This window comes from Euprymna scolopes, chromosome 46, assembly GCF_053919585.1.
Source record: "Euprymna scolopes isolate OS-2025 chromosome 46, ASM5391958v1, whole genome shotgun sequence".
Lineage (NCBI taxonomy): Eukaryota > Metazoa > Mollusca > Cephalopoda > Sepiida > Sepiolidae > Euprymna > Euprymna scolopes.
In genome coordinates, this window is record NC_136527.1 from 11,691,343 (window position 1) to 11,699,757 (window position 8,415).

The following is an 8,415-nucleotide window of genomic DNA, read 5'->3' on the forward strand; positions in this document are numbered from 1 at the left end:
GTAAATCCTGAAAATTGATACATTTTATATCCTTCTAATATTATATATATATATATAAATATATATATATATATATATATATATATATATATATATATATATATATATATATATATATATATACTAGCAGGCCGCCTGGACTGCCCAGTCGTAAAATACTTATTATTATATTAGCGAGGGGGCCCGGCGTTGCTCGGGTGTTCAGGTGGTATAGTAAATAAAGTAGGACTTGTAAATAAAGTTTTACACACACACACACACACACACACACACACACAGACACACACGCGCGCGCACACACACACATGTATTTATATGTATACTTTCTATTTGTTTTTACAGTTAAATGTTGCTGCAGACTTCAGGCTATACTTTGTTTTCGTATAAGCTGTATCGCCTGAAGGGGTCTCTAGTTACTGGTAATGAGCTGATCGAAACATGTTCATGACTGTGTAGCGACATACAATTGTTATGCAAAAACAAATAGGACGTATACCTTGCTCTACTTCGGTATTGAGCACTTTTGTATTAACCTCGTGTAAACTTCATTGGTTCATTGGTTGCTTTAAACCCCTGGAAATTATTAACCTCGGATTATATATATATATATATATATATATATATATATATATATATATATATATATATAGTGCACACTTTTGTTGAAAAATTCAAAAACTCACGTTTTCTTTTTTATAACCTGCGTTTATTTCCTGGATTTTTCCATTACAGCTGTTTCATTAATGAGTTGGCAATTTTACGATTTATGTTTCCTTAAAAATATCCTGTCCCCACCAACTATATATATATATATATATATATATATATATATATATATATATATATATATGAAAAATGCGAAGCTCGTTGTTTGTTTGTTTGTTTACGAACAGGCGGTTTGAGCACTGTAAAAGTGGTGGCGGATGTCTATTTAAAGACGAGTTATTTGCTGGCGTCGCTTCCGTGGTCGAGTGGGAGAACTACCGACTGTCAACACGACGGTTCTAGGTTCAATCCTTGGCTTGGGAGAGATGCTAGTCTAGCGGCACTGGTGAGTTGTGATACCACGAAACAGGACTGTATGTCGATGACTATATATACATATATATATAAGTTGTTTATTTGTTTTTGTTAGCGATACTGTTTGAGTTATAATTATCCACTGACATGTGTTTCGTCATCTATAACTCATCAGAATGTCTGAATCGTAGACGACGAAACAGGTGTCAGTGGATAATGAAATTACAAAAAAATACATATGCCACTCTCAATATTTGGGGTACCAAATTGATCAAAGAGAAAATTATTCTCAACTAGCATTTAGGTAAAAATACACTTTCGTATAAATAATTGAATTCGTTCAAAAAAGTATCGCTAACAAAAACAAATGAATAGCATCTTCGTAAAAACGTGCGAGATAGCTCAGTAAAAGACGTTTAGGCTTCTAAATATTGGGTCCCGATTTCGAATCTCGCAAGATCCAGCCACTCTGATGAGTCGTAGACGACGAAACACGTGTCAGTGGATAATTACATTTTAAAAATAATATATATATATATATATATATATATATATATATATATATATATATATATATATAAATATAATTTTTAGTCATTCAATGAATTTAAAAGTTTATGACGTGAAATTTTTGAATTTCAAATCCAAAGATTTTTATTATTCTATGTAAGGCAAAGAATACATTTGAAATATTATAACTCCTTATCCTATAGGATTTCGATGCCTACCATCTCTTCAGAGGAGAAAATATTAGCAAATAGTTATAATGGTTTAGACCTTATTCGCTAAAGTCAGTGAGACATGGAAAATCACAATTAAAAGTTGATTGATATATTCTTTGTCTTACATGGAATAATTTTTTGATCTGAAATTCAAACATTTCACGTCATAACTTTTTAAATTTCTAAAAATTGGATTCATTTGCTCTATGTTGTATATCGAGGAATTTTTATTTAGGTGGGATAATACTTATAGAATATTACTGCCAGTAATATCTTGTAAATCTTATAATCACAGGTTTCCATACTAGCTGATTGTTAGATAATTTTATTCTGAAGTATATATATATATATATATATATATATATATATATATATATATATATATATATATATATATATATATATATTTGGTTGGTTGGTTTTGTTTTACGGCATATCAACCCTTTTCGGGTTATTTAATGCCGAATCCAAAGATTTTGAAGAAAAAATTTTTAATAGAATATATTTGTTGTTTTCAAGTCGGTTTCTATTCAACCCATAGTTGGAACCCTAACAGGTACTACCACTCTTGGTCAGAGTGGACCTGGGAGCAATGGTAATTAAAGGGTGGCTCCACACTCCCCGAAGCCCACAAGCTGGGGCCTCAACACTGGATATAGTTTAAGGTCATATCCATGACCCCCATTGAGGGACTTTTACCCTCTGCAGGGGGGTGGGTAGTCGGTGTATTCTAAGGCCCCACCGACAGGGCCGTATATATATATATATATATATATATATATATATATATATATATATATATATATATATATATATATATATATAATGATTGTATAATTGGTTTCCTAGATGTAAATCCAATGAAACTCGCGTGAGTATTCAAGAGTACTACATGGAGGACTCTGCTAAAATAAAGTCTGTTATTATACAAACATTATTGGTTACATATGTGCAGACATGTTTCGGTATACAGCCCAATTTCTTGCAAAATGTAAACCACACCTGAATATCTTATCGAAAACAAACAAACAAAAAAAAAAAACGAAATATAATCTTGACTCTCTTGTCAACATCGCTCCGTTTTTTTGGTCCGATGAAATGGTCTCTTTGAATTCGGACTCCACTGAAACATTTATGCGTATATGTAACAATAATGTTTGTATAATAAACAGACTATATATATATATATATATATATATATATATATATATATATATATATATATATATATATATATATATATGTATATTAATTTTGAGGGAATTAGACCTAGAGTCTAAAGAGCAGAGTTTATTTTTATGTACTAGTAAATGTATTAATACAATTAAAAGACAACCGTGCTCGTTGTAATGTATATATATAATAAGCTCAATAGGTATAGATATAGAGCTATTTTAGGGATAAATTAATCTAACTGGTTTTGAACAAAACTTTATAAATTTCCCAAAAGGCGTGAGATTAGTTTATCCCTGACGATAAATCCTGAAGGATTAGAAAGTACTCGGACTTATGATTAATATGGTAATTACATCAGCCAGTTCCCGCCAGAAGTGAAGACTGTTATTCGGAAGTTGGAAAGGATCGAAAATAGAATTAATAGACAAATATATCTATTTTATTTAATGAAATATGCCATGGAGAAAAAATGACGCACACACACACACACGCACACACACACACACACACACACACACACACACACACACACACACACACACACACACACACACACACACACACACACACACACATATATATATATTATTATTATTATTATTATTATTATTATTATTATTTGAGGGTAAACAGTTACATATGGTCGCTACAAATAGGCATCTGTTTCAGCCAAAGAGCCTTCCTCAGGCGACCTAGAACCTCTCGATGCCCCCCCCCAATGGGAAAACTTAGAAAGAAATTGAAAAAGAAAAAATGGAGCCCTTCAAAAAAAAAAATACTAAAAAAGAATACTTAAAAAAAAAATGGATATATATTTTTTTTTTGAAGAGCTCCATTTTTCCTTTTTCAATTTCTTTCTGATTTTTCCCATTTTTCTTTTTGGCGTCGATATGTTCTAGGTCGCCTGAGGTAGTCTCTTTGACTGAAACAGATGACTATTTGTAGCGATCATATGTAACTGTTTACTCGCAAACAATAAAAAAAATATTTTGCTCTTTTTATTGAGCACTATTTAATAACCTTGTTGTCTTTATTAGTTCCGACTTTTGAACTCCTCAAACCTGAATATATATATATATATATATATATATATATATATATATATATATATATATATATATATATATATAATTCCTTTTAACAGATTGATTGTTGCTATTTCTGATGATGAGTTAAGGGCATAATAGATTCACTGATTGATATAATAATTAAGTGATTGATTTTGTACTACGAAACAGATACTGACATGAATTGTATAAATCAACTGATTTAAAGGAATAAATTATAAGATGGTCAACATCATGAATTTTGGAATATAAATTTTTGTTATGTATTCTGTATATTGCCCTGTAATCACATTCAGTTTCTTATATGAGGATTGATATATATATATATATATATATATATATATTATATGAACAATATATTTCTACTGAAATATATATATATATATATATATATATATATATATACTCGTTTTTTTTATTCAAAAGTAATGGACTAATGAATTCAACGAGGTTGTTAGATAGTGCTCAATAAAAAGAGCTGATAATACTTGTTTATTGTTATATAAACATGCTCACATCCTGCTGCTACAAATAGCCACTTGTTTCAATCAAACAACATATATCATCAGGCAGCGACTTTACTATTCAAAAGTTCAATGAATAACCTATTATTCATTATTCATTATTCATAGATTATTCATTGAACTTTTGAATAGTCAAGTCGCTGCCTGATGATATCTGTTGTTTGATTGAAACAAGTGGCTATTTGTAGCAGCAGGATGTGACCATGTTTATATAACAATAAACAAATATATATATATATATATATATATATATATATATATATATATATATATATATTGGATATATATAAACCTATATCTATATAGATATATCTATCAATAAATATCTTGCTCTCTCTCTCTCTCTCTCTCTCTCTCTCTCTATATATATATATATATATATATATATATATATAACTACTTCATTTATTCGCATAAATTTAATATATGAAAGTATAGATTTATGCGTAAACTTTAAGTATTTACTTCAAAAGTGCTCAATACGTAGGTAGAGCTAGTTAGTAATTTATAAAATATATATGGCGATTAAGCTACACTGAATATTCTGCGTTTCATCCAACTATAGGATTCGTCAGGCTTATGCGCGAATTCTGTCGTTGCTTCTTGTTTTTATATATGTTGAGGATTTCTAGTCGGCCAATCAGCTTTCTAGTATCCACCGCGCCCCTTCCTACCAGCCAATGGGCATGCATTTTATCAAACAAAGGATCTGTTTTAGAACTAGGTTAGTGGTTTTAGGTGGTCGTTCTCCTTTTTTTTTTCGTATATTAAATTTATGCGAATAAATGAAGTAGTTATACTTAGCTCCTAAAAGAGTCGAGCACTTTCAAAAGAATTTATTTCACCACATTAAAAATAGATATGGAAAGAGTTAATTTCGAAACATCGCTAAAAAACATCCCCACACCCAGCAAGCATAGCTATATTATTAAATTAATATAAAAAACAGATGAACTAATACGCCGAATGCGATGGCGAGCAAATTTCTTCCTTAAAAATGAAAACGTAAACAAAAAAGAATCCTATGGTTTTAAAACCCTTAAAAATGCGAAAACAGTAGACCTCTTGATAAACTTTGAAAATGACCTTTTAAACGTAATTAAAAACATAGAATTCCACAATCAACCTAACAATTTCCAACGGAAGCTACACAAAATCGTTAGAAACATAAACAACTCTAATAAAATCTTTGTAAAAGCAGATAAAATAAGAAACTTTTATAAAATAGATAAGCAAGAATATAACAAACTAATCACAGAAAACATTACAAAAAACTACAAAAAACTAGACACAAACGAATACAACTACATAGATATAATAAATACTGAAAGTAAACAAATTACCGATAAACTAAAAATTAGCGATTAAGTTGGCAAATTGAAACCTAGAGAGTCATACATTCTGCTTAAAGACCACAAATGGGACTTTAATAATAATCCCAGCACCCGCCTGATAAACCCAACTAAACCAGAAATAGGTAGAATTAGCAAAACTATACTTTCTAGAGTAAACAAACAAATCAAACAGAACCTAGAACTAAACCAGTGGGCAAATACTACCGAAGCAATCACCTGGTTTAAAAATATAGAAAACAAAGATAAATGTACGTTCATACAGTTTGACATCATAGACTTTTATCCCTCGATATCCGAAGAACTTTTTAACATTGCCCTAGAATTTGCCGAGGTATACACTGATATATCCTCAGAAGAAATCAACATAATTAAAAAATGTAGAAAATCAGTTCTAATAAATAACAATAACCAATGGATAAAAAATAAAATGAAAAATTCATTCGATTTGGCGATGGATGCCAGAGACTCTGCAGAGGCATCAGATCTTGTGGGATTATTCATTCTATATACCCTCACAAGCATATTCGATACTACGGATATCGGCCTATATAGAGATGACGGACTAGCTATAATAAAAAACTCCAACAAAGTCAAGGGAGAAAACTTTAAGAAAATCATACACAAAGAAATGAAAAAATTAGGCCTAAAAGCGGACGTATCAGCTAACATAAAAATAACAAACTTCCTGGACGTCACGTTAAACTTAGATAAAAACACATATGAACCATACTTAAAAGATAACGCTACTCCAATTTACGTAAACCCTAAGTCCAACCACCCACCATCAATTATAAAACATATTCCTAACTCGATCGTAAGTAGACTCAGTAATAACTCAAGCGACGAAAATGCATTTAACAGGTCATCCAATATTTACGAAACAGCCCTAAAAAATAGTGGATACAAAAATATCGATATCAAATATAAGCAACAAAACACCAACAACTATAATAAAATTAAAAACAGAAGAAAAAGAACTATAATTTGGTATACGGCCCCATACAATCAAATGTTAAAAACAAAACTTGGCAAGAAATTTCTAGATCTTATTGAAAAACACTTTCCCGCAACCAACCCCTTACACAAAATCTTCAATAAAAATACCTTGAAGTTATCTTACAGTTGTTGCGAAAATTTAGAGATAATAATTAAGGCACATAATAACAAAATACTAAATGAAAACAATGTAAACAACAACAAAATAAACAATAAAAAAAGTAGACACCATGACAGAAATAAAACCAACACTAGCAGAAATAATAATAATAATAATAATAATAATAATAATAATAATAATAATAATAATAATAAAAATAACAAACCAACCCCGGACAAGAACAACCATACCATAAATAAAAATACTAATAACGAACAAGATAAATGCAATTGTAGACACCGCACACTTTGCCCAGTCAAAAATAAATGTCTAACAAAAAGCGTAGTTTATCAAGCAACAATATTTTCGAAAGAAAACCCGAATAACAAGAAATATCACATAGGCATGACTTCCTTATTTTTCAAAACCCGATACTATGACCACAAAAGCACATTCAAAAATAAAAAACACCGTATAAAAACAACACTAGCGAATAAATACTGGGACTCAAAGAAAGCGGACATTCGCCGGTAGTCGAATGGAAAATAATGAGACAAGCTACCACATGCAGACATTTAGACGACCCATGTAAATTATGCCTCCATGAAAAATTTTCTATCCTGTACTTTAAAGAACCTCAAAATCTATTAAACTGTAGGCGGGAAATAGCAAACAACTGTGTTCACAAAATAAAACTTACTCTAGGATAGCGATACAAAATAGCTTTAAAACTAACAATAACAATAGGAAAAAAAAACAAATAAATAAATTAAATAAACATGAATATACATAAACGATCACATACATATATGTATATATATATATATATATATATATATGTGTATATGTATGTGCATTGTTGTGTGCACATAGGTATATTTATATGTATAAAAAAAAAGGGAGAACGACCACCTAAACCCACTAACCTAGTTCTAAAACAGATCCTTTGTTTGATAAAATGCATGCCCATTGGCTGGTAGGAAGGGGCGCGGTGGATACTAGAAAGCTGATTGGCCGACTAGAAATCCTCAACATATATAAAAACAAGAAGCAACGACAGAATTCGCGCATAAGCCTGACGAATCCTATAGTTGGATGAAACGCAGAATATTCAGTGTAGCTTAATCGCCACATATATTTTATAAATTACTATATATATATATATATATATATATATATATATATATATATATATATAATCGCCATATATATTGTATAAATTGCTTACTAGCTCTACCTACGTATTGAGCACTTTTGAAGTAAATGCTTAAAGTTTACGCATAAATCTATACTTTCGTATATTAAATTTATATGAGTAAATGAAGTAGTTATATTATATATATATATATATAAAAATTGCTTATATATATATATATATATATATATATATATATATATATATATATATAAGCAATTTTTTTCTCTTTTTTTCCACCAAACTTTCTTTCCATATTA